This window comes from Dicentrarchus labrax, unplaced genomic scaffold (genome assembly GCF_905237075.1).
Source record: "Dicentrarchus labrax unplaced genomic scaffold, dlabrax2021, whole genome shotgun sequence".
NCBI classification, from domain to species: domain Eukaryota; kingdom Metazoa; phylum Chordata; class Actinopteri; family Moronidae; genus Dicentrarchus; species Dicentrarchus labrax.
In genome coordinates, this window is record NW_026136723.1 from 9,655,878 (window position 1) to 9,664,252 (window position 8,375).

Genomic DNA, 8,375 nt, shown 5'->3' on the forward strand with positions numbered 1-8,375 from the left:
AGGAGAGAGGGTGCAGACGGGCACTTCTGAGAGATTACCTGACAGTCAAACACTGTGAATTACTGTCACATGTCTCCCACTGGATTCTCTGTTGATCATGTTTCTCTGAGTAGCTTTTTGTGATATTCCATGCTCATGCTAACAACCCAGTTAGGCTATTCTGCTATGTAAAAATTATTAGACCACCCTTGTTTCTTCAGTTTCTTGTTCATTTTAATGCCTGGTACAACGAAAGGTACATTTGTTTGGACAAATATAATGATAACAACAAAAATAGCTCATAGGAGTTTAATTTAAGAGCTGATATCTAGCCATTTTCCATGGTTTTCATGATAGTAACCAAAATCACTTAAGTTCTTACATCAATAGCTATGGCATTGTACTGCCAAAAACAGTGCTTTTAGGCATTCCATGTTTCCTTTTCTGTCTGTTTTAGTCACATGATACACACAGGAGTTAGTACTTGATTGCATAACCATTGTTTTTGATGACTTAAGCCATGCGTCTTGGCATGCTCTCCACCAGCTTCTGACGTTGTTCTGCTGTCACAGCAGCCCATTCCTGTTGCAAAAATTCAAACAAATTTCCTTTGTTTTTGGGCTTGTGGTTCTCCATTTTGAGTTTTCAATTGGATTTAGATCTGGTGATTGAGCAGGCCAAGGCATGGTTCAAATGTTCTGGTTCCCCATCCAGGCTTTAACTGACCTTGCCGTGTGGCAAGGGGCATTATCTTGTTGGAAAATCCAGTCATTCGAGGCAGGAAAGAGTTTATCAGCTAATGGAAGAAGACTGTTTTCAAGAGTAACCCTGTACGTGACCTGGTTCATTTGCCCTTCACACAATTGCATTTGCCCTGTTCCACCCATACTGAAACAACCCCAGATCATCACCGATCCACCCCCATGTTTTACTGTAGGGGCAAGACAGTCTGGTTTGTAGGCTTCTCCAGGCTTCCTCCTAACCAGTAAGTTGGCTCTAGTGGGCATCAACTCAAAATTGGATTCATCACTGAAGAGAACCTTTGCCCAATCATCAACAGTCCAATCCCTGTGATCCCTAGCAAAGAGTAACCGTGCGTTCCTCTGCCTTTCGTTGATGAAGGGCTTCTTCCGTGCCCCGTGTGACTTCAGACCAGATTCAAGAAGTCGGTTTTGAACTGTCCTTGCTGAACAAGTCACATTTCTCGACAGTGCCCACTCATTTTTAAGGTCCCTGGAGGTCTGACGACGATTCCTGACACAGGAACGGATGAGTGCACGGTCATCTCGTGGGGTAGAAAGACGTTTCCTGCTTCGACCAGCTAGCAATTTTGTAGTGCCATGTTCGGCTTGCTTTTTCTTGGTGTCTTGGAGATCTTCAGTTTTTTGGCTACCTGTCTCTCACTCATGCCAATTTCCAGCAGTGCCAAGATCGCTGCCTTTGTGGCTTCACATAATTATTTTTTTTAGGCATTATGTGAGAGCTGACAACTTCTGAGTTGTGCTATGGCTTGAATGTAAGCAGGAAACCACTCTAGGCCTTTGCATGTGCAGTGCTGCTTATGACATGAAATGGCCTCTTATATACCCTGGGAATACAATTAATCTAAAGCATGTCAAATTGGACATAAATTATTATGGAATCAGCTGCATTTTTTGTCGTGTTCATTTCATTCTTCAGGTAATAAACCTTTAGTGGTACTAGGTATTAAAATGAACAAGAAATTGAAGAAAACAAGGGTGGTCTAATAATTTTTTCCATGACTGTATGGTGCAAACTAAAAACTTAAACGTATCACTAGACATGTACCAGAAGATCCCAGAAAGAGCTGTTTACAGCGGCAAATATTATGTTTTCAGGAGCTAGCTTGAGCTATATTGGTCACATCAACTTTAAAATAAAAGAAGCAACAATTATACAACTTTACACGTTACTTTACTTTGTGGTTTATGCGGCGACTGAAGGAACTGTCCACTGGAAATTTGGAACTCAAATGCTAATGAACCCTGCCTCCCCCACACACACACACACACACACACACACACACACACACTCATCTCCCACTCTTCCTCAGCACCACAGGAAGCTGAAAACATCCACCACATCCGAATTATATGTCACCAGTCTCCATGGTGACCCTAGAACCATCTGGAGCACAATATGAGGCATCGCACAAACACACACGTATGCTGAAACATATGCACACAATCTCTCTGTGTCAAAATTGTATTGCCTACTAATTATTATTTCTTGTGTTTAACTCTGAAAAACTCTTGGGGACAGGCTCCAGCTTATGTTTCTCATTACACTACCTTTGTGTGTGTGTGCGGTTTATGATAACGTACAACTGCATGTGCTTGCATAACTGCAGGTGCCACCATAGTCACAAAGCATTCAAAATGGCAGTCACTCACGCAGAGCTCTTTCAGGCACCACCACATACGCACGGAAAGACTAACGGAGAGAAATATAAGGGTAACAGTGTGATCGTAATTCAACCGTGCTATCAGCTGATGCAAGACCATCTCTGGCAACACAAACCTAAATTAGCTCTTGTTTGCCCCGCGGCAAGATGGACCACCGCTGATAAAGCAGAGCTGCGGGCCTCGGCTTTCTAGTTTACACTGCTACTAAATCACAGTTTGTCTCCTGCAGTCCTGTCGGCTATACGTTGAACTGAAAACAGAGAAGGCAATAACATGGGTGAAGTCTTTGCTCGCTCTGTGTGTGTGTGTAGGTGTGAGTGTGTGAGGGTGAGGGTGAGATGCAAAAAATGACCTGAACTGGAAATAAAGAGAAGAAACAATAAAGTGTGTATGTAACTGGGACATTTAAGAAGAATACATTTTGTCTGATCCTCACTTCTTCAATGGGATTTTTGAGGTTTAAGACTTGGTTATAGGGTTATGGTAAGAATCATGGTTAGGTTAGGCATCTTTTTCAGTCAAATAAAGACTCTGAAAAAGCCAGTGTATACAAACAGCAGACTGACTGAAGTTAGAAACTTGCTACTAAGAAAAGTTGAGTCGGCTGCTAAAGAATTATGATTATGATGATTTATATCAAGAGCTGGCAGAAAGAACAAAATAGCTAAAGAGCTAAATAGAGAGTGAACATGACTTAAACTGAATGCTAATGTTGCTCCATCCAATCTTGGGTACCATTTCCAGCCCTCCATCCCCCACATGCTCAAATATATAATATAATATAATATAATCCAGTCCACAGGATTATTCTTTTTTTTATTCTTTTGTATAGTTGTTATAATATATATATATATATATATATATATATATATATATATATATAAACTAACCCCTTATATATAATTAATATTGTTTTAAATGTATTTTATTTGGCACAAAAAAGGTGCAAACAAATAACTTGAAAATGGTAGGTATAGTGCAGGTTCCGGGCCTTCATTTTTGTTAGCTGGGAACAACAAAGATGATATAAAAAATGTATTAAATATTGTAAGTTTTCACATACAATATTGTGCTTTCTTGTAGTACTTGAACAATGAAGTGACCCGCCAATGAGATGACAATCCAAGCAGTTTGAGACCTCTGGTCTAATCAGATCACCATAACAACATTATTAGATGATCATAGATGTGTTTACAGTTTGTGCAGCTGGGGTTAAAGACCCAAGAGGCCAAAAAAAAATTATTGCAGGTGTAAAGACCATACCCTAGCCTAAACACATTCCTTTCCTTCCTTTAATTTTAATGTATATTCCAGCTGTAACAAGTTGGCTTGAATGTGGGGTGTGGAGTACCAGGTAGCGTCAAAGATTTGTCACAGATTACAGGGCAACTTTGCTTGATCATTTTTTTCCAATGAACACTACAGAACAGGACCAAGATCAATAGTTATAGTGCAATAACATGATTGTACAAACATTTCACAAACATTGAGGAGTTTAGTGTTAAAGGTCCAGTGTGTAACATTCAGGAGGATCTATTAGCAGAAATGGAATATAACATGCATAGCTATGCTTTCATTAGTGCATAATCACCTGAAAATAGGAATTGTTATGTTTTTGTTCCCTTTGAATAAGTCTTTTATATCTACTGACGCTACTGGTTGTCTTTCATGGAGGCCGCCATGTCAACTACCATGTTTCTACTGGCCCGAGATAAGGATGTTATAATTTTTTGCGCATTTCTGGGCCACCATGGTTTCTCCTTCACGCTTGGTAGGGGAGGGTGAAGCGACAGAATTTCAACTACGGTGCTAGATGCCACTAAATCCTTCACACTACCTTTTAAGTTTCTATAAGTTTAGTCACTCTGTAATGTTAGGCCTAGGGGCGTAGGAAATGTATTATGGCAATGAAGGTCCTCCTAAGTATATACGTACAAGTATAGTGTACATACACTTACGTGTGTGTGTGTGTGTGTGTGTGTGTGTGTGTGGGCATACTTTTCTTCATCATGTTGCAGGGACAAAAATATGTTCACACTCACATTTAGGAGATTTACCTTTCATCTGGGGACAAAAGGTCAATGATTTAATCTTAAGGTTAAGACTTGGTTTTTGGTTTGAGTCTTATAAGTGAATACAATGTCCTCCTAAGGGACAAAAACATGTGTGTGTGTTCCTTTACTGTAGTAATGATTGTGTGATTTACTAAGCCTCCTCTTCTTTACTGTTCCTCGAAGCAGAGGGGTTTTATGAGAGTTTGAAACAGATATAAAACCCCAGTGTTATTTCCACAATGAGACTACTCCCATAATGCCTTATTGCAGAGTAAAAAAGGTTCCCTATTTAAGTTGGTTTATGCCATAACTCAGTTATTTTCACAAGCCATGGCGGTTGAAACAACTGATCTGTTTTCTCTCTCTTCCAATAAGCAATTCAATAGAAGGCCTTTAATGGGACTAGTAATGGATTCCGGTTGACACCAGCTCAATCACCATTAGAAATAGGCTGTTCTCCAGCCCCCTCTCTCTGTTTCATTTGTGTTCTATAATGCATGTTTAATGACAGTGTTTAATTGTCATTCACACTCGCAATTGTCATTTTCAGTCATTACTGTTGAGGCTGATTATGACTTAAATTGAATATTGGCTCAGCACACATGCTCATTAGTGAGTTGAGTTAATAAGGTGCAAATCAGAAAGTAACTTTGCCAAAAGTCGCTTGACAGCCATTAGTGTCAACCAGAGAAATAGTGGGAGTGCTGTGTTGCCAAATCACATCAGCTCTAGTGTGGTTGAATGCAACCCTCAGTAGTAACCAGTGATGACGATAAACCAAACATCACAAATAATAGAGTATATGCCTTCCTCAGGGGTTTAATTAACATTTGGTAGCATCCAAACTCATATTGTGACAGATTAAGTGCTATCAAAGTTATGTGCGTATGTATCATTAGTGATATAAAAAAGAATAAATTACTTGCCACCTGTCAAAAGGATCTACTCAATCTCATTGGTTGAAAATGTAAAATGAACACTGATTAGGCCTTTTGCGCCATCTCTCTCTTTGTCACACACACACACAAAGATAAAATTCAGCTCTCTTCTGCACAGAGTAATTCCTGTAAACACATTCAGGTACTGCTGGGTTCATTACCAAACATTAGCCGCACTGCAATTAAGCCTCATTTTGCCACATTTCACACAATCATATCTGATGAGTGCTATTTGGCGCTGTCACTCTGCTCAGCTTCAACACTTCAAAAGCCACTCTGTCATCATTTGGTAAAAGTCAGACTGTGGACTTCTTTAGATGGAGCGTATGTGGCGTGCAATCTACCACAGTGTCACCTTTCACTCGCTGACTGTTTGACGAAGAAAAGACCACCTGAATCATGAGAGCAAGGATATTTCCGAAAGTAATGCTGTTTAAATTATGTTTTTTACTCTTTCACAAAGCTGGTAGATGAATGAGAATTACAGCTTTGACTCAGATGGAATTTTAAGCTGCTAAGAGGATATTTAAACCAATAAATGGAAAATATCCTTTCTTCTTGCCAGGATTGAATTTTCTGTGTGGATTAAAGGCACAAATACACTATATGACTTTATTTTCTTATTAGTATTTTTATTGTAGCTTGTAACAAGGTGCACATTTGAGTATCAGTTACAACACCTGTGTTTGCCCTTTTTAAAGTCTGAATACGATTTTCAGTTGAATTACAAGGCATTACCAAATGGGCTGTGATTTACAGAGGGATCATTGAAAAGCTTTTGATGCATTATTCAGTCATCCAGCTTCTAGCCACTGATCCTGGCAGAAATGCATCTGTGCTTTTTCCTGGGAGATCTCAGGCATGCTGGGTGATGTAGTTCTTACACAGAATCAAGAGGCTGATCAGTGGTGCAAACTGTATTCTTTTTGTGGACAGAAAATATGAAAATGACCTGTAAAATTTTTAGATTAATTAGGAATATTCCTTCATATTGTGTGTTGTTTTAATGTTTGGAGTCCGATCGTGGTGGGATGTAATAATGTAAGTACATTTACTTACAGACTGCAATCCCCTGGCCACATATGTTTTTGTGTCCATCCCCATTTAACATCTCTTGACCCCTAAGATTTTTCCTGTGACCCTCTGCGGGGGCATATACCCTAGATTGCATACATCAGGAATAAACAAACTCCACCTCGACCAGCTATAGCTGTTGTATACAACAGTAAAATGCTTCTTAATGAATCAGAAACAATCCTATTCAAATTATATAATAAGCTGCTTTAATAATATATCAGTCACAGGGGGCACTTTTCTTCAGGCCGATATTTAAAAAAAAACTTGAGTATTTTTATATTGTTGTATTAGTACTTGTACTAGTATCTGAGTACTTAGAATACAGTGTCTCTAATTAAGTGCTATACACTTCATTTTTCTCTGCCTATGGAAGTAAAGTGCCATCCATCATGAAAGGAAAACCCAAGCCACATGCTCCTCCTGCAGGGAATCAATGGTCTTCCTAACCTCGCCCCCTACTGGCTAAAAGATTGAACTATAGTTACTTTATAATCTATATCTCCTTAGACACTAAAATACTGTTTCAGAGAACACTGAGGAAGAGTTTAGAAGTCGACAAACAGGGAAAGAAAGAGAATATGAGAGAGCAAGGAGACTTTGTGAATGCGTGTGAGTGTGTCTGCCAGGTGACTTGTAACAGCACAAACACACAAAGTCCTCCCACTGCACACAAAGCCATTGTGGTGAATAAGTAATGACTCCAGCTGTAGTCCCAGAGCTGTTACCTTTTTGATGTCTTGCTGCCAAATATAGAGACACTGTGCACAGGAGCAGAAAGAAGAGGATTATTACATAACCACTGACCTCTACCTGTGGACAGCCTCCATCAGTGTACAGTATGTACAGCACAGTGTGAGCTGGGGTTACAATTGTTTTGATCTTCTTTTAAAATCAGATTTGGCTGTGCAGGTTTGGCTTTGCCACCTTGGGGGGGACAGAGGTGCCTCCAGGTGCATTTTAGGCCGGGCATTCATGCATTCATTGTCACTCTTCTACTCAGTCTCACGTGTCCTCTTTGTTTTGTCCTACACATTGCATTAATCACATTCACACACACTCCATACTTTCCTCTGTCTTTCATCTGTTATGTTCTTCTGTTCCTGCCTCAGCATCACATTGTTCAGGTGATACTGATATACCACCTACAGTTTAAGGACAGATGTAAACACATTCACTTTTTCCTGGAATATTTTGATCCCAAAACATAACATTTTCAGCGTCCTGAATATAATAGTTTGCATCTGAACATATTAGTCTCTTAAAAATACATTTTTGTTCAAGATCTAAACAGAGCTTTAATCTCACAGGAACATGAGAGGAAATTCAATGGCTGCTTTATAAATACGTAATGTGTGATCTGATGTGCATAGCAAAGCTTTCTATCAACTATGAAATTATTATTATGTCACAATTTTGAAATATATGATATGATTTTCCAGTACAAAAGTATAAAATCCTTAAAAAGACCTTAATGTACTAAGGCTGAGTCCTTGCTGCAGCGGTCATTGGTTTGACTTTGGTTCAAAGTTGGTTGAGTGGAGGGGGAGTAAACAAAGTAAACATGCTCCATTACCCTCAAAATGTTACTTAAGTAAATAATCAACAAAATTATAGAATCAAAAGTAAAAGTAGACATTATGCCAGAAAAAATGCCCCCTGTCAGTAACATATTATTATTTAGGATTTAATTTAATTTTATGAAATGATTATGATTCATTAATGTGTGAACAATATTTTAAAGGTCTTAAAGGAGGATCTATTGGCAGAAATTAAATATAATATGCATAAGTATGTTTTCATTAGTGTATAATCACCTGAATACAGGAATTGTTATGTTCGTGTTACCTTAAAATGTTTCTACAGTAGCCCAGAACTCTGCAACTACACCACTAGATGTCACT